This window comes from Mirounga angustirostris, unplaced genomic scaffold (assembly GCF_029215605.1).
Source record: "Mirounga angustirostris isolate CCGP_5_RB_7025 unplaced genomic scaffold, mMirAng1.0.hap1 SCAF_5, whole genome shotgun sequence".
Lineage (NCBI taxonomy): Eukaryota > Metazoa > Chordata > Mammalia > Carnivora > Phocidae > Mirounga > Mirounga angustirostris.
Window position 1 is genome coordinate 62813748 of NW_026991713.1, and position 26828 is coordinate 62840575.

Here is a 26828-nt window from a genome sequence, read left to right on the forward strand (position 1 = left end):
CTCTAATATTTTTCATTATTGGATTGAGGTTATGCATTCTGGGGGCAAAAATACCCCATAAATAATCTGCGTCCTCAGTACATCCTATTACAGGGGTTTGTGTTATGACATAATGTTAACATTGATCACTTGGTTAAAATGGTTTGTTTGCTGTGAAGTTACTGTTTTTCCCTCTGTAGTTAATAAATATCTTGGGGAAGATACTTTGAGACTATGCACGTTCTGTCTTCTCCAACTTTTGTCCACTAATTTTGGAATTCGTTGATAAATATTGCCTGCAACAATCATTACTATAATGTTACCTAATAGTAATTTTCTATTTCCTTATTCCTCGTTTATTAATTGGAACTCTACTGCAAAGAAGAGCTACCTCTTCCCTTTATTAACTTATATTGATAGAGACTCACAGATATTTATTCTACCCTGTGGGTTATAGTTGTTTATTATTATTATTATTATTATTAGCTTCATTTGATCCAGATTTGGCCATTAGGAGCTCCTTCAGGTTGACTCCTGTGTTCTTTCAACAAATGGCTAACTATCTATCTATCTATCTATCTATCTATCTATCTATCTATCTATCTAGAACCATAAGATGTTCCAGGATCATTTTATATATTCCCTGCCCAACCCTGAAATCAATGACTTTTCCAAAAGCCATGGTTCCTTTTATTGGAGATTGATGTTTAGAAACCAAGATCTGGGGCTAGGTGTGTTCAACTGCTGGGATGTCATTTCTTCTGGGCCCTCTTACATAGAGAGCTAGGAAGTATATGTACATGTATTAGCCCACATATATATACACATCTACATTCATTTATCTTTCTGTGTATATATTTAAAACATGACTTAATACTGATAGGTCAAATTCCAATCCTATACCATAGGGTTCATTTTAGTCTTTTCCTGTTCCTTATTTGTAACTTCTTTCACAAGAGTGAGAAATTCAGTTCTTATTATCTACAATATATTTATTCATTCATTTCTAGTGTACACATAAAGTAGTTTCAGAGTTGTTAACTCATTTCCCTGCAAGAAACACATTTTGTGACTAGTACAGCATTTATGTACCATTCTTTTGTATTTAACCTTATATTATTCAGTGAGGATATTGTTTTCCAAAGTTACTAGCTAGTTCTTTTCTTCCCTATGTGATTATGTTATTTATTTGTATATAATTAACTTCAGTTGTTAATGTTTGCATCCATTTCTTGTCACTGTATATACTGGTTGGTTTTAACAGTTTATTTATTGAGTATGTGAAGGGTATGTAAAACATTACTATAGTGGTAAATCAGATTGTATAAAAACATATACTGAGGGAGAGATTGCTAGAAAGATAGCAGAGTAGGAGGACGCTAAGCTCACCTTGTCCCATAAATACAACTAGGTAACACACATATCAGAACCCAGAAAATGACCTGAAGACTGGCAGAACAAACTCCACAACTAAATGTAGAGAAAAGGCCATATTGAAGAGGGTAGGAAGGGTGGAGACACAGTGGGAAGCTAAACAGATTCACAGGACTGTCCCCTGGAGGAAGGGGACTATTATACCAGGGAGGCTGCACAGGGAAGATGGTTCCCCATAACATTTGGCTTTGAAAACCAAATTTCGTGAGTTCTTCTAACCAGTGGGACTTAAAGCCTGGAATATTTTATTCTATTTTAACTTTTATATTTTAATTTTTATTTTATTATTTTTAAAATTTTATTTTATATTCTATTTTATATATTTTTACCAAGCTGCAGGGACACAGCCAAAGCCTGGAATTTAAAAAATCAGTGGGCTCACTCTGGGAGAGCCAGGAGGGCTAGAGGAAACTGAATCCCCACCCTTAAAGCGATAGAACAACAAATAGCCCATGGAGATACAGCACAGAAGCAGCAGTTTGAAAGATGCCTGGGGTGTATGGAAGAGATTTGTTTACTAAGAGTATGTCCTGGAGGGGCAGGGTGCACTGGGAGACTTCTCCAGGAACAAAGGAGCTGGCAGGGACTATTTCCCTCCCCCACCCCCCACAGCCCCCATAAACACATGGCTGCCTGTGGGAACCAGCACTGCCCTGATATTCACTACCTAACTTGCTTACTCCAAGCCCCACCCCACCCCACCCCCATGCTTTGGGGACCTCCCTCTCCAGCTGGGCTTGACTCAGTACTGGTGCTTCAGGTCCCCTCCCCCAGAAGACGAGCACAAACCTTGTCAACAGTGTCTCCTGAAACTGTGTGCTTTGTGGAGTCTTGGTCCTGGCAGTAGCCATGGCAAGTTCCCTCTCTGGGACCAATGGTGTGCAAATCTTGCTAAAACTGTGCAGTCTGCCCTGTGAACTTTGTGGATCCACCCCCACTAATACCTCTTGACTAGAGCATATTCAAACTGGGGTCACATGCTTGGCAGTGTGCAAGTAGCCCCAACAGAGGCCAGCACCACTCTGATGTGACTCCTGCCCTGGAAAGAGGGAAAAACAGCCACACACACCAATCAGACTTTGGCCCCAGCAGTGGGCTGGGGGCAGACAGCTGGTCTGATTGCACATCCCACCCACAAATGAAAGCTTCTCAGGGGACAACACAGGGAAGGCACCCTGAAGTCTGGTGCTACTGCATCTATGACAAACACCTGGTCTGACTAAACTCAAGCCCAAGGCAGCCCTCAATTGGTCCACTAGCACCACAGGGACCAAACACTGCCCACAACAGGCAAAGAGAGCCACTGCAGACTACTGAACTCAAAGAAAAAGTGGCTCAGCCACACAGCAAGGTGCATGCAACACACAGAGGAGACAGTCCCTGAAGCACCAGGTTCCGGTAAAGAGGGGACACTGCATTACAGGGCACTACAGGACCTCATCTTCATAAGGACCCTTTCAAGAGCTGGAGACATGGCTTACTTTCCTAACAGAGAAACAGACATGGAGAGTTAGACAAAATGGGGAGACAAAGGAATATTTCCTAAGTGAAAGAACAGGACAAAATCACAGCAAGAGACCTAAGCAAAACAGAGATAAATATGCCTGATAGAGAATTTAAAGTAATGATCACAAAATACTCACTGGACTTGAGAAAGAGTGAAGGACATCAGTGAGACCCCTAATAAAGAGATTAAAAAAAGAACTGGGGTGCCTGAGTGGCTCATTCATTAAGCATCTGCCTTCTGCTCAGGTCATGATCCCGGGGTCCTGGGATCGAGCCCCGCATTGGGCTCCCTGCTAGGTGGGAAGCCTCCTTCTCCCTCTCCCACTCCCCCTGCTTGTGTTCCCTCTCTCGCTTTGTCTCTCTCTGGCAAAAAAAAAAATCTTAAAAAAAAATGTATATAAAAAGAACCAATCAGAAGTGAACACAACAGATGAAATTAAAAATACAATAGATGAAAAATTAGCAGACTAGAGGAAGTGGAAGAATGAATCAGCAACCTGGAGGACAAAGTAATGGAAAAAAATCAAGCTGAACAGGTGAGAGGAAAAAAATTAAGCAAAATGAGAATAGACTTCAGGAACTCAGTGACTCCATCAAGGGTAATAACATCCATATTATAAAGATCCCAGAAGGATGGGATGCCTGGGTGGCTCAGTTGGTTAAGAGTCTGCCTTTGGCTCAGGTCATGATCCCAGGGTCCCGGGATCGAGTCCTGCATTGGGCTCCTTGCTCAGCAGGGAGCCTGCTTCTCCCTCTGCCTCCTGCTCCCCCTGCTTGTGTGCTCTCTCTCTCTCTAACAAATAATAATAATAATAATAATAATAATAATAATAATAATAATAATAAAAGATCCCAGAAGGAGAAGAGAGAAAAAAGGGGGAGAAATTTTATCTGAAGAACTAATAACTGAAAACTTCCCAAATTTGGGGAAGGAAAAATTGAGATCCAGGAGGCATAGAAATCCCCCAACAAAATCAACTCAAGGAGGTCCACACCAAGACACATAGTAATTAAAATGGATAAAAAGTAGTGATAAAGAAAGATTTTTATATGCAGCAAGAGAACAGAAGACAGTTACATACAAGGGAAACCCCATGAGGCTATCAGCTTGTTTTTCAGCAGAAACTTTGAAGGCCAGAAGAAGGTGTCATGATACATTCAAAGTGCTGAAAGGGAAGAATCTGCAGGCAAGGATACTCTATCCAACAAGGCTATCATTCAGGATACAAGGAGAGATAAAGAGTTCCCCACACAAACAAAAGTTAAAAAATTATGACCACTAAAACAGCCCTACAAGAAATGTTAAAGGGGACTCTTTGCATGAAAAGACCATATAAGTGTAAGAAAAGTAGGAAGGGCAAAAGTATTAAAAAAAAAAGTATATGTGTAAAAATCAGTCAAGAGACTCACAAAATAAAAGGATATAAAGTATGACACCATATACCTAAAACATCGGGGGGAGAAGAGTAAAGAATGGGTTCAAACTTAAATGACTATCAATTTAATATAGACTGCTATATGAAGAAGATGTTGTATATAAACCTAATGGTAACCACATGCAAAAAATAAAGAGAAAGGAATCCACATATATCAATAAAGAAAGCCAACTTATCATGAGAGATAAGACCAAAGGAAGGAAGGAACAGAGAACTAAAAATACAACCATAAAAAAAGTAAGAAAATGGCAATAAGCACATATCAATAATTACTTTGAACATAAATGGACGAAATGCTCTGGGGCACCTGGGTGGCTCAGTTGCTTAAGCGTCTGCCTTCGGTTCAGGTCATGATCTCAAGAGTCCTGGGATCGAGTCCTGTGTCGGGCTCCCTGCTCAGCAGAAGCCTACTTCTCCCTCTCCCACTCCCCCTGCTTGTGTTCCCTCTCTCACTGTCTCTCTCTCTGTCAAATAAATAAATAAAAATCTTTTTAAAAAGTGGACTAAATGCTCCAATCAAAAAATATAGGGTGACAGAGTGGATTAAAAAAACAGGCACTTTTATAGCTGCCTACAAGAGACTTATTTCAGACCTAAAGACACCTGCAGATTGAAAGTGAGGGGATGGAGAAACATTTATCATGCAAATGGATGTCAAAAGAAAGCCTGAGTAGCAATACTTATATTGGACAAAATGGACTTAAAAACACAGACTGTAACAAGAGGCAAAGAAGTACACAATATAGGGGCACCTGGGTGGCTCAGTCAGTTAAGCGGCTGCCTTCAGCTCAGGTCATGATCCCAGGGTCCTGGGATCGAGCCCCATGTCGGGGTCCCTGCTCGATGGAGAGTCTGCTTCTCCCTCTCCCTCTGCCTGCCTCTCTGCCTACTTGTGCTCTCTGTCTATCTCTCTGTCAAATAAATAAATAAAATCTTTAAAAAAAAAAAGTACACAATATAATCATAAGGGGACAATCCAACAAGAAGATATAACTATTATAAATATATATGCACCCAACATGGAAGCACCCAAATACAAAAAACAGTTAATAACAAACATAAAGGAACTAATTTACAGTAATAATAGGGGACTTTAACACATACTTATATCAATGGACCAATCATCCAAACAGAAAATCAACAGGGAAACAGTGGCTTTGAATGACACACTGCACCAGATGGACTTAACAGGTATAATCAGAACATTCCATCCTAAAACAGAATACACATTCTTTTCAAGTGCCCACAGAACATTCTCCAGAAGAGATCACATATTAGGCCACAAAACAAACCTCAACAAATTCAAAAAGGTTGAAGTAACACCGTGCATCTTTCCTGAACACAATGCTCTAAAACTAGAAATCAACCACAAGAAAAAAATCTGGAAAGAGCAAAATTCATGGAGGTTAAATAACATGCTACTAAACAATTAATGGATCCACCTAGAAACAAAGAGGAAATAAAAAATACATGGAGACAAATGAAAATGAAAACACAATAGTCCAAAACCTTTGGGATGCAGCAAAAGCAGTTCCAAGAGGAAAGTTTATAGCAATACAGGATTACCTCAAGAAGCAAGAAAAATCTCAAATAAACAACCTAATCCTACACCTAAAGGAGCTAGAAAAAGAACAACAAACAAAATCCAAAACCAGTAGAAGGAAGGAAATAATAAGGTTTGGAGCAGAAATAAATGAAATAGAAACTAAAAAACAGTAGAACAGGTTAATGAAACTGGGAGCTGGTTCTTTGAAAAGATCAACAAAATTGATAAACCGCTAACCAGATTCATAGAAAAGAAAATAAAAAAGACACAAATAAACAAAATCAGATATAGAAGAGAAATAACAACCAATACCACAGAGATGCAAAGGATTGTAAGAGAATATTATGAAAAATTATATGCCAAAAAATTGGACAACCCATGAATATAGGTGCAAAAATTCTGAGTAAAATATTAAAGTGATAGGCAAAATTGTGTGCCCTGTACCCTACCAAAAAAAAAAAAAAAGATATCCGGGCCTAAACCTTGGGAACCTGTAAATGTTACCTTATATAGAAAAAAAGTCTTTGCAGATATGATTAAATTAATGATCTTAAGGTAGACACATTATCCTGGATTTTCCAGATTGGTCTTAAATGCAATCACAATTGCCCTTATAAGAGGCAGAGGGAGATATGATACATACAGAGGAGAAGACAATATGAAGACAGAGCAGAGAGTTTTGACAATACTCAATTTAAAAATTGGAGTGATGAGGCCACAGTCAAGTAATGCCAGCAGCCACCAGAAGCTGCAAGAGACAAGGGGTTGATCGTACCCAAGGGCATCCAGAAGGAGTGTGGCCTTGTTGACACCTTGATCACAGCCCAGTGACACAGACTTTAGATGTCTGGCCTGCAGAACTGTGAGACAATAAATTTCAGTTTCTTTATATCACCAATTTTGTGGAAATTTGTTAGAGCAGCAAAAGGAAACTAACAAAGTGAAGCCATTAAGGAGGATAATACATTAGGTTGAAATAAGGTTCATTCCAGGAAATTTATTAATGTGTCATTCACCATGTTAACAAACTAAAGGAAAAAATCATAAGATCAACTCAATAGTTGTAATAATTTTTTTTTTGCTAAACTCAATTCATGCATGATATCTTTTTAGCAAACTAGGAATAAAAAGAAATATCCTTAATTTGATAAACTGTAACTATAAAACACTTATAAGAAACATCATACTTGGGGCACCTGGGTGGTTCAGTTGGTTAAGTATCTGACTCTTGATCTCAGCTCAGGTCTTGATCTCAGGGTTGTGAGTTCAAGCCCAGCACAGAGCCTACTTAAAAAAAAAAAAGAAAGAAAGAAAGAAAAGAAAAGAAACATCATACTTCATGGTATAATATTAAAATTATACCTTGTAAAACATGGATAAAGACAAGGACTCCCACCGTTATGACTTGTAGTCTCATACTTCTGGAAATTCTAGCCAACACATTGAGATAAAAAGACACAAAAAGAAGGGCACCTGGGTGGCTCAGTCAGTTAAGTACTCAACTCTTGATTTCAGCTCAGGTCATGATCTTAGGGTGGCGGGACTGAGCCCTCTGCTGGACTCCACTCTTAGCACTGAGTCTGCTTGTCCCTCTCCCTCCCCCTCTGCACTTTCCCCTACTTGTGCACACTCTCTCTAAAATAAATAAATGAATCTTTTAAAAAAAGATGCAAAATTACTTCTCAGTCTTTTGGCTAAGATCAAGTGTAAAAAAAGATGCAAAAAGAATGAGGATTGGGAAGATCTAACATATAATTATTTGTCAAAGAAATGATTATCACACACACACACACTGGAAGAATGTACAAAATATTACAATTACCAAAAAGCCCAAAAGGTTCCTGAATATAAGATCAATATCATAGATCAATTGCATTTCTATATACTTTTAAGAAAATATACCATTTATAATCTCAATAGAAATATAAGTACTATCTCAATCAGTTTGGGCTGCTATAACAAAATACCATAGACAAGGTGGCTTATAAACAAGAGAAAATTATTTCTCACAGTTCTGGAGCTGTGAAGTCCAAGATCAGGGTGCCAGAATTGTCAAGTTCTTGTGACAGCCCTCTCCCAGATTGCAGACTGTTGATATTCTACTGTGTCCTCACATGGTGGAAAGAAGAGAGTTCTCTATAATCTCTTTTATAATCCCATTCATTAGGGCTCCACTCTCAAGACCTAATCACCTACCAAAGGCCCCACCATCCTGGTACCTTCATATTGGGGGTTATGATTTCAATAGATGAATTTTGAGGGTATACAAACATTTAGGAAACTAGAAATAGCAAAAAGTAATGTGCAAGATATTTATGTAGAAATTATAAAACTTTGACAAAAAATTACAAAACCTTATTGAAAGACTAATGTACATATGAAGCTAATATAACATTGTATGTCAACTATACTTAAAAAAAAAAAAACAGAAGAAAAAATAATGAAAGACTATAAATTGTGAGACAAACCATGTTCATGGGTAGGAAGACTCAAATATGTCAATGATCCCCAAACCAAAGTAGAGCTTTAAAGCAAATCCAATCAGAATCCCAGAAAGGTAACTCATGAGGCATGACAAGATGATTCTAAAATTTAATAGAGGAGCTAAATTCCAAGAATAGCCAAGACAATGCTAAAGAAGTACAACAAGGTATGGTACTATTCTTAAGGGAGATAAAGATTTATTATAAAGCTATTCTAGTTAAAACATTAAAACATTGGCACAGGGTTAGATAAATAAGGAATTGAAACAGAGAGCTCAGGAATAGACTGTCAAGCAATGTAATAAGTGACAGAGCTGGCACTGAGTATCTGAGAGGGAAGTGGATAATACTTAATATATGATGTTGGGACAACTGGTTAAGTTTATTGAAAAATGATATTTTAGTTCCTTATCTCACACTTAAATGTGAGGGAGAGTATTTTTATGACTCTAGAGTAGAGAAAGACTGATGACTTCCTCTACATTAAAAAGAAGATCTTCACAGGGCGCCTGGGTGGCTCAGTCGGTTAAGCGGCTGCCTTCAGCTCAGGTCATGATCCCAGGATCCTGGGATGGAGTCCCTCATTGGGCTCCCTGCTCCGCAGGAAGCCTGCTTCTCCCTCTCCCACACTGCTTGTATTCCCTCTCTCGCTGTCTCTCTCTCTCTGTCAAATAAATAAATATCTTAAAAAAAAAACTTTAAAATAAAAATAAATAAATCTTCTATTTATAAAATAAATATATTTATAAAAATAAATAGATCTTCTATTGATCAAAACACTATAGACAGGGGCGCCTGGGTGGCTCAGTTGGTTAAGCGACTGCCTTCGGCTCAGGTCATGATCCTGGAGTCCTGGGATCGAGTCCGGCATTGGGCTCCCTGCTCAGCAGGGAGTCTGCTTCTCCCTCTGACCCTCCTTCCTCCCATGCTCTCTGTCTCTTATTCTCTCTCTCTCAAATAAATAAATAAAATCTTTAAAAGAAAAACAAAACAAAACCCTATAGACAGGAAGAAACAAACCACAAACTGAGAGAAGATATTTAACACCATACAACAAATTAAAAAATAGTGTTCAGAATATATAAAGAATTCCTATGAACCAATAAGAAAAAATAACCCAACAGAAAAATTAACAAAAGACATAAAGTCATTTCATAGAATAGGAATTAGTCATTTCATAAACACTTAAAAAGATGATCAAGTTCATTGATTATCATGGAAATTCAAATGAAACCCGTAATTGTTACCATTTCACACCCACCAGATTGGCAAAAATATTTTAAAGTTTAATAATACTACATGTTGGCAGGTATGTGAAGCAATAGATATACCTTGCCATAGAAGAATAAATTGGTATGATTATTTTGTAAAACCACTCTGGCATAATCTAGGAAAGTTGAAGATGCACACATTTATAATCCTACCTTTTTTTTATAATCCTACTTTTTAAATATTAGTTATATATCCTAACGGCACTATTGAGTAGAAATTTATTTTATTTTTATTTTTACTGATTTATTTTTTAAAGTAAGCTCTACACCCAATGTGGGGCTTGAACTCACAACCCGGAGATCAAGAGTCACACGCTCTACCCACTGAGCCAGCCAGGCACCCCTTAAAGTGAACTACATATGTAGCTTTAAATTTCCTAAAAACGGGGAGGCAAGGGAAAGATTTCAGAGTATGAGGACCCTAAGCTTACCCTGTCACACGTTTACAACTAGATATCACTTACATCCAAGTCATTAAACTGGAGAGTGATCTGAAGACTGGCAGAACAAACTTCACAACTAAACGTAGAGAAGAAGCTGCATCAGTAGAGTTTAGGAAGGGCTGCCTACAAGGGGAGGGAGCTGTGCTCATGGAGAGGGGAAAGCACCAGAGAGCCCACACAGAAAAAATGAATCCCTGTAATGTCTGGCCTTGAAAATCAAAGGGGTTGAATTCCAACAGTTTGTATAACCAGGGGGACTTGGAGCCTGGAACTTTAAAAGTCAGCTGAGTCAGCACTGAGTGAGCCAGGAGGGCCAGTAATGGCTACGTCCCCACCCTTAAAGAAACAATAGCCTGAGGAGAGGCAACATAGAAACTACAGCTTGCACGACAGGAGGGAGATCTGCTGATACTGATTTTGGAGCTTGTTGGGGAGGCTTCTCTGGGAACAAGGAGCTGGCAGGCACCATTCCTCCTCCCCCCAGCATAAATACAGAGTCACCTGCAGGATGCAGCACAGCACAGATGCTTGCAACCTAGCCTGCTAGCAGTGCACCCCACCCAGGAGTTCTCCTGAGGCCCACCCACTAGAAGTCCCCTGGCCTGGGCAGTGGCCTCAGCACAATTTTTGTTAATGCTGCATGTGCCTGGCCCAGCTCTCTCATGCACAGACATCACCCACCCCACACACAGATGCTGCTGTACTTTGGGGAAGCCAGTCCAGGACTAGTGGCTCAGTGCAAATTTCATAATGCTGCGCACATGCCCTGCCCAGCCACTGCACACATAGACGCCTGTCACCCCAGGCTGCCACAACTATCCCTGTGCACTGTGCCCCAAGCAATCACTCAACTGTGGGGGATCCAGCTTAGGACTAGCCTCAGTGCAAAGTTTGCTAACACCACTGCCCCACCCTCAAGACTTTTTGCTGTCACATCCCCTCAGAGCCAGCCTGCCTGCATCTCACTAACATCACAGAGAGCAAGCACAGCCCACAACAAAGAGTCAGTGCAGTCACGTGGACTGCAAGGAAAAGTAACTCAGACACAATAGCAGGACACAAACAACACACATAGGAGACTCTGCTTAGGTGCCAGATTCTGGTGAACAGGGCACTCCAGGACCACCTCTTCATAAAAATCACTACCTTCAAGAGCAGAAGACATAGCTGATTTTCTTTTTTTTTTTTTTAGATTTTATTTATTTGTTTGACAGAGAGATAGAGAGAGAACACAAGTAGGCAGAGGGAGAGGGAGAAGCAGGCTCCCAGAGCAGGGAGCCCGATGCGGGACTCGATCCCAGGACGCTGGGATCATGACCTGAGCCGAAGGCAGCCGCTTAACCGACTGAGCCACCCAGGCGCCCGACATAGCTGATTTTCTTAACAGAGAGAAACAAACAGAGAGGAAACAGAGAAATATGTCCCAAATGAAAGAACAAGACAAAAATCACAGCAAGCGATCTAAGTGAAAGAGAAATAAGTAATATACCTGATACAGAATTTGAAGTAATGATCGTAAAGACACTCACTGGACTTTAGGAAAGGGTGAGGGACATCACTGAGACCCTTGACAAAGAGATAAAAACATATCAGAAACAAAGAAATCAGTAAATGAAATTAAAAATACAATAGATGGAATAAATAGTAGGCTACAGGAAGTAGAGGAACAAATCAGTGACCTGGATGATAGAATAATGGAAAGCAATAGAACTGAACAGGTGAAAGACGAACAAATACTACATAGAGATAGAGAACTCAGTGACTCCATCAAACTAATAACATTTGCGTTGTAGGGACCCCATAAGGAGGAGAGAGAGAAAGGGGGACAGAAAATGTATTTGAAGAAATAATATCTGAAAACTTCTTGAATCTGAGGAGGGAAACAGAGATCCAGATTCAGGAAGCACAGAGATCCCCCCAAAAATTCAACTCAAGGAGGTCCATACCAAGACACAGTATTATAATGGCAAAAAAATGTGAAAACGAATTTTAGAGGTTGCAAGAGGAAAGAAGACAGTTACATACAAAGGGAAACCCCATAAGACTAACAGCTGATTTTTTCCCCAGAATCTTTGCAGACAAGAAGGGAGTGGCATGCATGATGTGTTCAAAGTGCTGGAAGGGACTTTACCCAACAAAGCTATCATTCAGAATAGAAGGAGAGAAAGAGTTTCCCAGACAAACAAACGTTAAAAGAATTCATGACCACTAGGGGTGCCTGGGTGCCTCAGTCGGTTAAGCAGCTGCCTTCAGCTCAGGTCATGATCCCAGGGTTCTGGGATAGAGCCCCAGGTCGGGCTTCAGGGAGCCTGCTTCTCTCTCTCCCCCTGCCGCTCCCTCTGCTTATGCCGCTCCCTCTCTCTCTCTCTGTCAAATAAATAAATAAAATCTTAAAAAAAAAAAAAAAAAGCCTAACACCAGCAGATGGAAGGAAATAATAAAGATTTCAGCAGAAATAAATGATATAGAAACTAAAAAAACCCCACAAAAACAACAACAACAAAGAACAGCTCAATGAAACCAGGAGCTGGTTCTTGGAAAAGATCAACAAAAATGATAAACCTCTAGCCAGGCTCCTCTAAAAAAAAAGGGCCCCAAATCACCACTGAAATAGGAGAAATAAAAACCAACGCCAGAGAAATACAAACAATTGTGAGAATATATTATTAAAAACTATATGCCAACAAATTAAACAACCTAGAAGAAATGCATAAATTCCTAGAAACATATAACCTCCCAAAACTAAAGCAGGAAGAAATAGAAAATGTGAACAGACCAACAGCAAGGAGATTGAATCAGTAATTAAAAAAACTCCCAACAAACAAAAGTCCAGGACTAGACATTTTCACAGGCAAATTCTATCAAACATTTAAAGAAAAGGTAATACCTATTCTTCTCAAATAACTCCAAAAAATAGGGAAAAGAAAACTTCCAAATTCATTCTAAAAGGCAAGTATCACCCTGATACCAAAACGAGATAAGACACCATAAAAAAGGAGAACTATAGGCCAATATCTCTGATGAATATAGTTGCAAAAATCCTCAACAAAATACTAGCCAACAGAATCCAAGAATACGTTAAAAAAAATCATTCACCACAATCAAGTGGGATTTATTCCCAGGATGCAAGGGTGGTCAATATTTGCAAATCAATCAATATAATATATCACATCAATAAGAGAAAGGATAAAAACCATATGATCACCTCAATAAATGCAGAAAAAGCATTTGACAAAGTACAACACCCATTCATGATAAAAGCCCTCAACAAAGTAGGGCTACAAGGATATAGCTCAACATAATAAAGGCCATATATGAAAAACCCACAGCTAACATCATACTCAATGGTGAAAAACTGAGAGCTTTTCCCCTAAGGTCAGGAACAAGACAAGGATGTCCACTCTTACCACTTTTATTCAACATAGTACTGGAAGTTTTAGATATAGCAACCAGACAAGAAAAAGAAATGAGGCATTCATATTGCTAAGGAAAAAATTAGACTGTCACTATTTGCAGATGACATGATACTATATATAGAAAACCTTAAAGAGGGATGCCTGGGTGGCTCAGTCAGTTGAGCATCTGCCTTTGGCTCAGGTCATGATCCCAGGGTCCTGGGATCAAGCCTTGCATCAGGCTCCCTGCTCAGTGGGGAGCCTGCCTCTCCCTCTGCCAGCTCCTCCCCCTGCTTGTGCTCTCTCTCTGTCAAATAAGTAAAATCTTAAAAAGAAAAGAAAACCTTAAAGACTCCACCAAAAAACTGTTAGAACTGATAATTTATCAGAATTCAGTAAGGTTGAAGGATACAAAATCAATGTGTGGAAATCTGTTGCATTTCTATACACAAATAATGAAGCAGCAGAAAGAGAAATTAAGACAATGATTCCATTTACAATTGCACCAAAAATAATAAGATACCTAGGAATAAACCTAACCAAAGAGGTGAAAGACCTGTACTCTGAAAACTATAAAACACTGATGAAAGAAATGGAAGATGACACAAAGAAATGGAAAGACATTCCTTGCTCATGGGTTGGAAAAATAAATACTGTTAAAATGTTTGTATTATTCAAAGTAATCCACACATTTAATGCAATCCCTATCAAAATACCAAGAGCATTTTTCTTCTTTTTTTTTTTTTTTTAATTTTATTTATTTATTTGACAGAGAGAGACAGCGAGAGAGGGAACACAAGCACGGGGAGTGGGAGAGGGAGAAGCAGGCCTCCCGCCGATTAGGGAGCCCGACGCGGGACTCGTGACCTGAGCCGAAGGCAGACGCTTAACGACTGAGCCACCCAGGCGCCCCACCAAGAGCATTTTTCATAGAACTAGAAGGAAAAATCCTAAAATTTATATGGAACCACAAAAAACCCTGAATAGACAAGGCAATCATGGGAAGAAAAAGAAAAAAGAGCAAAGCTGGAGGTATCCAATTCCCGATTTCAAGTTATACTACAAATCTGTAGTAATCAAAAGAGCAAAGAGCATGGCACTGGCACAAAAAGACACATAGATCAATGGAACAGTATAGAAAGCTGAGAAACAAACCCACAATTATATGGTCAATTAATCTTTGACAAAAGAGGCAAGAATATGTAATGGGAAGAAAGATAGTCTCTTCAACAAATGGTATTAGGAAAACTGGACAGCTATAGGCAACAGAATGATCCTGGAATACTTTCTTACACCATACACAAAAATAAACTCAAAATGGATTACAGACCTAAACGTGAGACCTGAAACCATAAACATTTTAGAAGAGAGCACAGGCAGTAATTTCTCTGACATCAGCTGTAGCAACATTTTTCTAGATATATGGCAAAGGAAATAAAATAAAAAGCCATTGGGATTACATCAAAATAAAGAGCTTGTGTACAGCGAAGGAAACAATCAACAGAACTAAAGGGCAACCTACTGAATGGGAGAAGATATTTGCAAATGACGTATCCAATAAAGGGTTTGAATAAAAAATATAGAAAGAACTGATACAACTCAATTCCCAAAAACCAAATAATCCAATTACCAAATAGGCAGAAGACATGAACAGACATTTCTCCAAAGACATCCACATGGCCAACAGACACAAGAAAAGATGCTCAATCTCACCCATCATCAGGGAAATACAAACCAGAACTACAATAAGCTATCACCTCACACCTGTCAGAATGGCTAAAATAAAAAACACAGGAAATAACAAATGTTGGTGAGGCTGTGGAGAAAAAGGAACCCTCCTGCACTATTGATGGGAATGCAAGCTGGTGCAGCCACTGTGGAAAACAGTATGGGGGTTCCTCAAAAAACTAAAAATAGAACTACCCTAGGATCCAGGAATTGCACTGCTGGGTATTTGCCCCCAAATACAAAGCACTAATTCAAAGGGATACAAGCACCCCTATTTTTATAGCAGCATTATTTACAATAGCCAAACTATGGAAGCAGCCCAAGTGTCCATCAACCAATGAATGGATAAAAAGATGTGATACACACACACACACACACACACACATTATTCAGCCATAAAAAATGAAAACTTGCCATTTGCAACAACATGAAGCTAGAGAGTATAATGCTAAGTGAAATAAGTCAGTCAGAGAAAGACAAATACCATATGATTTCACTCATACGTGGAATTTAAGAAACAAACAAAAAAACAAGCAACGGAGAAAAAAAAGGAGAGAGAGAGATGAACCAAGAAACAGACTCATAGCTATAGAGAACAAACTGATGGTGGGGGGGGGGTAGGTAAAATAGGCTATGGGGATTAAGGAGTATACTTGTCACGATGAGCAGTGGGTGATGTATGGAATTGTTGAATCACTATATTGTACACCTGAAACTAACATAACAGTGTATGTTATTTATACTGGAATTTAAAACAAAATATTTTAAACATTTCCTAGAAACCACAATATAAAAACTAAGGAGATAAAGGTAAGATTAATAATTTATTTTATCCCAAATACTATCATTTCAACATTTATTTTATTTTTATTTTTATTTTTTTAAAGATTTTATTTATTTGACAGAGAGAGCACAAGCAGAGGGAGAGAGAGGGAGAAGCAGGTTCCCTGCTGAGCAAGGAGCCCGATGTGGGACTCGATCCCAGGACCCTGGGATCATGACCTGGGCCGAAGGCAGCCGCTTAACCGACTGAGCCACCCAGGCGTCCCTCATTTCAACATTTAATTAATGTAAAAATTAGTAATGAGATATATGTTGTTTTCATTACTAAGTCTTTGAAATCTAGCATGTATTTTGTACTTATAGTACATCTCAAATTGCATGGTAAATTTTCATTAGAAATAGTTGGTCTATATTTAGATTTCATAAGATTTATAGTTGAAAAAGTAGATCCACATATCAAGTTCTTCCAAACCTAAAATTTTTCCAATAAATGTATAACATGTTAGTTTTTAAATTTAAATTTGTTTAATTTAATTTAAAATGTATTTCCTGTCACACTTGCCTTGTTACAGTTGCTCAGTAGCTCCATATAGCACAGCTCTAGAAAAACTCTGGCATATATGCACCAGGAGGAATGTTCAGAAATGTCTGTATCATCATTTATAAAAGCAAAATACTGGTAACAAATCAATACAGGAATGGATAAGTAAATAAGTGTATTTGCACAATAAAAAACAGAATCAGTGAGGGGCGCCTGGGTGGCTCAGTCGTTAAGCGTCTGCCTTCGGCTCAGGTCATGATCCCAGGGTCCTGGGATCATGCCCCATCGGGCTCCCCGCTCCGCGGGAAGCCTGCTTCTCCCTCTCCCACTCCCCCTGCTTGTGTCCCCTCTCTTGCTCTCTCTTTCTCTCTCTGTCAAATAAATAAGTAAAATATTTTAAAAACCCAGAATCAGTGAAAATTAATGAAGTATAGATATACACTTCAACATAGATAAACTTGAAAATACAATGTTGAGGGAAAAAAGCAAGTTACAGAAATATATAGAGAATGATTCAAAAGAACAGTCAAAACTACACTCTATTGTCTAGAGATATGTGCGTGTGTATCTGCTGTAGGGGAGGCAAAACTTTATCCATTTTAGGTTTTCAGCTAGGACTCTTGAAAAGACAGATTAACAAAAGAATAACAGTTTATTAACAAGTGTAGTACACAGCATATAGAAGAAACCTAAACAAAGAGTAACTCAAAGTGGCTTATAATAGCATCTTCAACAAAGAATAACAAATCTGCGGAGAAATGACAAGACAAAGGAAAGCAATGGCAGCGAACTATGGGAAGGTATGGGAGAAAACTAATGGAGCCAGGCTTATTTGCAGATTCCTTTGGTGTTGATAAATCTGTCTTCAATACAAAGAGTTTTATCCTGCCATTAGGCAGAAAAGAAGTAGGGTAGAGTGAGGTTTTCCTGCATTTGCTGCTTCTTATTTGCCTTCGGTTCAATAGTTTTTATGTCAAAGAGGTATATTTTGGGGTAACATACTCTGGTTTCTCTCTGCTAAAACAAATTTCTACAACCAGGGTGGTATAAAACAACAGACCTTCATTCTCTCACTGTACTAGAAGATCGGATGTCTGAAATGTGGGTCACTGGGCTGAAATCAAGATGTCAGCAGGGTTGCATTCTCTATGGACTCTCCCTCAGACAGAATCCATTCCTTGCTTCTTTTAGCTTCTGGTGGCTGCCAGCATTCCCTGGCTGTGGCTGCATCACTCCAGTCTTCAAGGCCGGCAGCTTCACATCTCTCTCTGCCCCATCTTCACATTGAGCCTTCTCTGTATGTGTCTGTATAGTCTCAACTTCTGCCTCCCTCTTAGAAGGACACTTGTGATTGCAATAGAGCTCACTGAGACAATTAAAAAACCATCTCTCCACCTCAAGATCATTAATTTAATCACATCTGCAACGGCTGTTTTTCCATGTGAAGTAACATTTTGCACATTCCAGGGACTATGACCTGATACCTTTGGGGGAGGGTCATCATTAAGTCTATTACAGTATTAAAAGTATAGATAAAATTCGGGATAGTAGTTATCTCTGGGCATTAGGAAAGGGTATATACTGTTGATACAGGGGGCACAGGAGCCTTTAAAAATATTGTTTCTTCAGCTGGACAATGGATACATAAGTGTTCATTTGGCTTTCACCTGCATCTCAGGTTCTATCCTGCTTTAGATAAGATGCTCAAATTACGGTGATTCCTCTACCCACTCTCCTACTTTGAATCTTTGACCCCTGTGGCACATAGTAAGTACTTAATAACCAGTAATATTTATAATGTTTACCATGTTACCTATGGTAAAATTTTATCTATAGATCATCTCATTTAATCCCCATGATAATCCAATATGAATAGGTATTATTCTTAATCCTATTTCACAGATGAGAAAAATGAGATTTTTGAGGCTTGCCTTAAAGTCATAGTTGTTATATGGAATCAAATCCAGATAGTCTGATTTTACTTCTTGTACATTTTTTTTAATTGGATAATTTTTTTAAATTAAGGTAAAATTCATGGATAATAAAATTCACCCTTTTGGTGTCTTGTTCTGGGAGTTTTGACAAAGGCATACAGATGTGTAACCACCAAAATCCATATTTAAAATCTCCTCAAAAAATTCTCCTGTGCCCTTTTGTTGTCAGCCCCTCCCCCACCCCTGACAGACATTAGTTTTCTGTGCCTATAGTTTTCCCTTTCTTGAATGCCTTATAAATCGAATCACCCTATGTAGTCATCTGAATCTGTTTTAGCATAAAATATTCATTTAGCAGTTGAAGGATATTTGGGTTGTTTCCAGTTTGGAGCAATTATGAATAAAGTCACTACAAACATTCATGCATTAATTCTTGTATAAACATAAGTTTTCATTTCTCTTGAGTGAATACCTAGCAATGGTATAGCTAGGTCATATGGAACCATACATTTACAAGAAATTGCCAAACTATTATCTTAAGTGGCTTAACTATTATTATTTTGTTAGATTTATACCTACATATTTCATGTTTTTAGTATAATTGCAAATGGTAGTTTTACTAAATTTCAATTTCCAATTTATTGCTACCTTATAGAAATACAGTTTTGATTTTTTTTTAAAGATTTATTTATTTTAGAGAGAGAGAGCACCAGCAGGAGGGGTAGAGGAAGAGGGACAGAGAGAATCTCAAGCAGACTCCCTGCTGAGTACAGAGCCCAACTCAGTCAGGGCTTGATCCCACAACCCATGAGATCACGACCTGAGCCAAAGCCAAGAGTCAGATTCTCAACCAACTGCACCACCCAGGTGCCCCTACAGTTTTGATTTTTGTATACTGGTCTCCTATCCTGTGAACATGTTAATGATAGATTCATTATCATTTTTGTAGATTCTTTGGGAGTTTTTACATAAACAATATTTTTGTCTGTAAATAAAAACCATTTTATTTCTCCCTTTCCAATCTTTATTCTTTTATTTCCTTTTCTTTCCTTATTGCAATAGGTAGGACCTTTTATAATGTTGAATATAAGTGATTAGAGCAGAATCCTTAGAGCACTTTAGACTTTCACCATTAAGTATGATGCTAACTATACATTTTTTGTAAATTCTCTTTATCATTGTGTGTATATATCATATTTTGTTTATCCATTCATTAATCACTGGGCCCTTGGGTTGCTTCCACCTCTATGCTACTGTGAGTAATGCTGCGATGAACATAGGAGGACAAACATTTGTTCAAATCCCTGCTTTAAATTCTTTATATACCTAGAGTGGAATTGTTGGATCATATGGTAATTTAATTTTTAATTTTTTGAGGAACGACCATACTGTTTTCCATAGTAGCTGCACCATTTTATATTCCCACCAACAGTACACAAGAGTTCCAATTTTTTACATCCTCATCAACCTTTATTATTTTCTGTATTATTATTTTTTTAATAGTAGCCATCCTAACGGGTATGATGTGATATCTCATTGTAGTTTTGATTTGCATTTCCTTAAAGATTATGATGTTAAGCTTCTTTTCATATGCTCATCAGCCATTTGTATATCATTTCTGAATGTTTATTTACATCCTTTGCCCATTTTTGGGATGCCTGAGTGGCACAGTTGGTTAAACATCCAACACTTGGTTTCAGCTCAGGTTGTGATTTCAGGATTGAGCCATGTGTCGGGCTCTGGACTCAGAAGAGTCTGCTTGAGACTCTTTCTGACCGTTCCCCCCTCTCTAAAATAAATCGTTAAATCCTTTGCCCATTTTCAAATTGAGTCATTATTTTTTTTAATGTTGAGTTGTAGGAGTTCCTTATGTATTATGGATATTAACCCCTTATCAGAGATATGACTTGCAAATATTTTCTTCCATTCCATAGGTTGCCTTTTCAATCTGTTGACTGTGTCCTTTGATGCACAAAAGCTTTACATTTGATTTAGCCCAATTTATTTTTACTTTTGTTGCCTGTAGTTTTGGTGTCAAATCCAAGAAGTCATTGCCAAATCCAGTATCATGAAGATTTTCCCTGTACGTTTTCTTCTGCTTTATAACTTTAGGTCTTATGCTTAGTTTTTTTTACCCACTCTGAGTTAATTTTTGTATATGCTGTAAGGTAATGGTCCAACTTCATCCTTTTGCATGGATCTCCAGTTTTCCCGACACTATTTGTTGAAAGACTGCTTTTTCCCCATTGAATGGTCTTGGCACCCTTATCAAAAATCATTTGAGGGGCACATGGTCGCTTAGTCAGTTGAGCATCCAACTCTTGATTTTGGCTCAGGTCATGATCTTGGGGTGGTGGGATCGAGCTCTGTGTCAGGCTCTGAGCTCAGCAGGGAGTCTGCTTGGGATTCTCTCTCTCCATTTCCCTCTGCCACTCCCCCTGCTCTCTTTCTCTCTCTCTCAAATGGATAAATAAATATTTTTTAAAAAACCATTTGACCATATATGCAGAAGTTTATTTCTGGGCACTCTACTCTGTTCTTTTGGTCTATATATCTATCTTTCTGTCAGTATTCTGTTTTAATTACCATTGCTTTTGTACTAGGATTTAAAAATGAGAAGTGTGTGCTTTCCAATTTTATTCTTCTTTCTCAAGACTATTTTGGGTATTCAGGGTACCTTGAGACTCCATATGAATTTTAGAATGGATTTTTCTACTTTTGCAAAAAATACTATTGGAATTTTAATAGGGATTGCATTAAATCTGTAGATCAGTTTTGGTAGTATTGATGTCTTAACAATATTAAGTCTTCCATTCCATGAACATGGAATGTCTTTCCACTTATTTGTGTTTAATTTCTTCTGAACATTTTGTAGTGAAAATTATAAGTGTACAAGTCTTCCACCTCCTTGGTTAAGTTTATTCCTAGTATTTTATTCTTTTGATACTATTGTAAATGGATTTGTTTTCTTAATTTCCTTTTCAGATTGTTCATTTTTGGTGTATAACAACACAATTGATTTTTGGGTGTGATTTCATGTCCCACAACTTTAGCTGAATTCATTTACTAGTTCTAACAGTTTTTTCCCCCTCTAGATAATTTGCATTTTATTTATTTTTTAATTTTACTTTACTTAAATTCAATTAATTAACTTATAGTGTATTATTAGTTTCAGGAGTTCAGTGATTCATCATTTGCATGTAACACCCAGTGCTCATTACATCACATGCCTTCCTTAATGCCCATCACCCAGTTACCCCATACCCCCCAACCACCTCCCCTCCAGCAACCCTCGGTTTGTTTCCTATAGTTAAGAGTCTCTTATGGTTTGTCTCCCTCCCTGATTTCATCTTATTTTATTTTTCCCTCCCTTCCCCTGTGATACTGTTCTGTTTCTTAAATTCCACATATGAGTGAAATCATATAATTGTCTTTCTCTGATTAACTTATTTCACTTAGCATAATACCCTCTAGTTCCATCCACATCATTGTAAATGGTAAGATTTTTTTCCCCAAGATTTTATTTATTTATTTGACAGAGAGAAAGAGCACAAGCAGGGAGAAGCAGGCTCCTCGCTGAGCAGGGAGCCCGATGCGGGGCTCGATCCCAGGACCCTGGGATCATGACCTGAGCCAAAGGCAGATGCTTAACTGACTGAGCCACCCAGGTGCCCCAAGATTTCATTTTTTTCTGATGGCTGATTAATATTCCATTATTTTTTTTGGAATGGAATATTTATTAATATTATTATATTAATATTATTATTATTAATTATATATATTAATATTATTAAATGGAATATTTATTAATATTCCATTATATATATATATCACATCTTTATCCATTCATCTGTTGATGGACATTTGAAAAAATACAGCATCCTTTCTCTATTAAAACTCTCTGCAGTGGGTGCCTGGGTGGCTCAGTCATTAAGCGTCTGCCTTCGGCTCAGGTCATGGTCCCAGGGTTCTGGGATCGGGCCCCGCATCGGGCTCCCTGCTCTGCAGGAAGCCTGCTTCTCCCTCTCCCACTCCCCCTGCTTGTGTTCCCTCTCTCGCTGTGTCTCTCTCTGTCAAATAAATAAATAAAATCTTTAAAAAAAAAAAAAAAGAAAAGAAAACTCTCCGCAGTGTAGGGATAGAGGGAACATACCTCAATATCATAAAAGCCATATACAGGGGCACCTGGGTGGCTCAGATGGTTAGGCATCTGCCTTCGGCTCAGGTCATGATCCCAGGGTCCTGGGATTGAGTCCCGCATCGGGATCCCTGCTCAGCGGGAAGCCTGCTTCTCCCTCTCCCCCCCTTCTTGTGTTCCTGCTCTCGCTATCTCTCTCTGTGTCAAATAAATAAATAAAACTTTAAAATAAAATAAAATAAAATAAAATAAAATAAAATAAAAGCCATATACAAAAAGCACACAGCAAAAATCATTCTCAATGGGGAAAAACTGAGAGCTTTTCTGCTGTCAGGAACATGACAGGGATGTCCACTCTCACCACTGCTGTTCAACATAGTACTCAGCAGTCAGACAACAAAAAGAAATAAAAGGCATCCAAATTGGCAAAGAAGTAGTCAAACTCTCAATCTTCACAGATGACATGATACTCTATGTGGAAAACCCAAAAGACTCCACCCAAAAATTGCTAGATCTCATACAGGAATTCAGCAAAGTGGCAGGATATAAAATCAATGCATAGAAATCAGTTGCATTTCTATACACTGAGACAGGAGAAAGAGAAATTAAGGTATCAATCCCATTTACAATTGCACCAAATACCATAAGATACCCAGGAATAAACCTAACCAAAGAGGTAAGGGATCTGTACTCTGAAAACTATAGAACATTTATGAAAGAAGTTTAGAGTGACACAAAGAAATGGAAAAACATTCTATGCTTCATGGATTGGAAGAACAAATATTGTTAAAATGTCTATGTTACCCAGAGCAACCTACACATTCAATTCACGCCCTAACAGTTTTTTCATGTGTGTAATCTTTAGGGTTTTCTACATATAAGATTATATCATCTGAAAACAGATACAATTTTATTTCCTCCGTTCCAATTTGGATGTTTTTTATTATTTCTTTTTCTTGCCTAATTGTTCTTTGCTAAAACTTAGAGTAATATGTTGACTAGAAGTGGTGAAAGTGGGCATCCTTGCCTTGTTCCTGACTTTAGAGGAAAACCTTTCAGTCTTTCACTATCGAGAATATTACCTCTGGATTTTTCTTTGGCTTTTAAAAAATATATATTTATTTATTTGAGTATGGGGAGGGGCAGAGAGAGGGAGACAAGCAGACTCCCCGCTGAGCAGGGAGCCCAACATGGGGCTCAATCCTAGGACCCTGAGATCATGACCCGAGCCAAAATCAAGAGTCAGGCACTTAACCGACTAAGCCACCCAGGTGCCCCTCTAGATTTTTCATATATATTTTTTATCATGTTCAGGAAGTTTCTATCTATTCCATGTTTTTTGTATGCTTTTATCATGAAAAGGTGTTATATTTTGTCAAATGCTTTTTCTGCATCAATTGAAATGATCATGTGGTGTTTTTCCTAGGATTCTGTTAATTTGGTATATTTCATTGATTGGCTTTCATATGTTGAACCATTCTTACATTCCGGGAAAAAAATCCCACTTACCCATAATGTATAATCCTTTTAATGTGCTGTTGAATTCTGTTTGAGAGTATTTTGTTGAGGATTTTTACGTCAATATTCACCAGGGATGTTGGTCTATAGTTTTCTTTCTTCCTCTCTCTCTCTCTTTCTTTCTTTCTTTCCTTTTCTTTTCTTCTCTTTCTTTCTTTCCTTTCGTTTGTTCATTTGTTCTTTTTGTAGTGTCTTTATCTGGCCTTGGTATCAGGGTAATGGCCTCAAAGAATGAATTAGGAACTGCTACTGCCTCTTTAGTTTTCTGGAAGAATTTATGAGGACTTGGTATTGTTTTTTTCCTTCACCACTGTGCTATGGGTTAGCTTGTAGTGTTAGTTTTTCATCACTTGGCTTATCAAACTTTGTCTCCACTATCCTGTGTTCCTGACTTCAATTATTTGCTGCAATTGCATCTTCCTCCCCTCCCTCCCTCCCTCCCTCCCTTCCTTTCATTCTTTTGCATCATCTGTTGCAATATTTCCAGCACCTAAATATCTGATTATTCCTTTTCCATGATGGGTTTGCAAAAATCCAAATCTTACTCTTATTGTAAGGAGTATAGAAAGAGCTGTTTGTCTGAAACCAAATTGAAAGAGTAATAAAGTTGGAAAAGGTGGAGTGGTTGTTCATTATCTATCATATTCACTGTGCCCTTTTAAAATATTTTAACATCCCTTTCATTCCTGGGATGAAATTCAAAGATAAAATATCTATACTCATACTTTAAATAATTAATACAAGTGTGAGGGTAAATAAAGGGAAAGTAATTTCTTTTTTTTTTTTTTAGGAAAGTAATTTCTAAAAACAAGTATTTCAGTTTGTAAATTCTAGGTCAAACTTCACTAGAAGACATAATAAAGAAGTAGACAGAGGCTTACACCTACATGTAGAATTAAAATAAGAGTGAAAGCTACAAATGTAGGTTGATACAAATCCATTTGTTGAAGAGACTGTCTTTTCCCATTGCATATTCTTTCTCACTGTGTCAAAGATAATTGACCATATATTTGTGGGTTTATTTCTGGGCTCTCTATACTGTCCCATTGACCCATGTGTCTATTTTTGTTCCAGCACCATACCATTTTGATTACTACAGCTTTATTTTTTTTATTTTATTTATTTATTTGAGGGGCGCCTGGGTGGCTTAGTCATTAGGCATCTGCCTTCAGCCTAGGTCATGATCCCAGGGTCCTGGGATCCAGTCCCACATGAGGCTCCCTGCTTGGCAGGAAGCCTGCTTCTCCCTCTCCTACTCCTTATGCTCATGCTCTGGCTATCTCTCTCTCTGTCAAATAAATAAATAAATAAATAAATAAATAAATAAATAAATAAATAAAATCTTTTTTTTTTTTAAGATTTTATTTATTTATTTGACACAGAGAGAAAGCACAAGTAGGCAGGGAGGCAGGCAGAGAGGGAGAAGCAGGCTCTCTGCTGAGCAGGGAGCCGGACGTGGGGCTCAATCCCAGGACCCTGGGATCGTGACCTGAGCCGAAGGCAGCCGCTTAACCGACTGAGCCACCCAGGCGCCCCAATAAATAAAATCTTTTTAAATTTTTTATTTATTTGAGAGAGAGAGACAGCGAGAGAGCACAAGCAGGGGGAACAGTAGAGGGAGAAGGAGAAGAGGGCTCCATGCTCAGTGGGGAGCCCGTTGCGGGGCTCAATCCCAGGACCCTGGGATCATGACCTGAGCCGAAGGCAGACACTTAACTGACTGAGCCACCCAGGTGCCCCACTACAGCTTTATAGTATAACTTAAAATCTGAAAATTTACCCCCTGCTTTGTTCTTCCTTCTCAAGATTGCTTTGGTTATGTCGGGTCTTTTGTGGTTGCATACAAATTTTAGTATTATTTGTTCTGGTTCTGTGAAAAATGCTATTGGTATTTTGATAGGGATTGAATTGAATCTGTAGATTGCTTGTATAGTATGGACATTTTAACAATATTAATTCTTCCTATACATGAACATGGAATATCTTTCCATTTATTTGTGCCATCAATTTATTTCATGAATGTTTTAAAGTTTTCAGAGTACAGGTCTTTCACCTCTTTGGTTAAGTTTATTCATAGGTGTTTTATTCTTTTTGGTACAATTGTAAATGGGATTATTTTCTTAATCTCTCTTTCTGCTACTTCATTATTAGTCTATAGAAATGCTACCATTTTCTGGGTATTAATTTTGTATCCTGCAACTTTACTCAATTCATTTAGTACTTCTAATAGTTTTTTTTTTTTTTTTTTGGTGGAGTCTTAAGGTTTTCTATATATAGTATCATGTCATCTGCAAATACTGACAGTCTAATTTCTTCCTGACCAATATAGATGCATCATTTCTTTTTCTTGTCTGACTGCTGTGGCTAGGACTTCCAGAACTTTGTTGAATAAAAGCGGTGAGAGTGGACATCTTTGTCTTATTCCCGATCTTAAAGGAAAAGCTCTCAGTTTTTCACTATGGAGTATAATGTTAGCTGTGGGGTTTTTTTTCAAGATTTTATTTATTTATTTGAGAGAGAGAATGAGAGACAGAGGGCATGAGAGGGAGGAGGGTCAGAGGGAGAAGCAGACTCCCCGCTGAGCAGGGAGCCCGCTGTGGTACTCGATCCCAGGATTCCAGGATCATGACCTGAGCTGAAGGCAGTCGCCTAACCAACTGAGCCACCCAGGTGCCCCAGCTGTGGGTTTTTCA

At 38.3% G+C, this 26828-nt stretch overlaps 2 protein-coding genes across 2 annotated transcripts in view; one reads left to right on the plus strand and one right to left on the minus strand.

Annotated features, from left to right (window-relative positions):
- Window positions 1-26828, minus strand: part of LARP4 (La ribonucleoprotein 4) — a 203806-nt gene that overhangs the window by 88751 nt on the left and 88227 nt on the right. The gene's annotated exons all lie outside the window — the stretch shown is intronic.
- Window positions 1-26828, plus strand: part of FAM186A (family with sequence similarity 186 member A) — a 69415-nt gene that overhangs the window by 16369 nt on the left and 26218 nt on the right. The gene's annotated exons all lie outside the window — the stretch shown is intronic.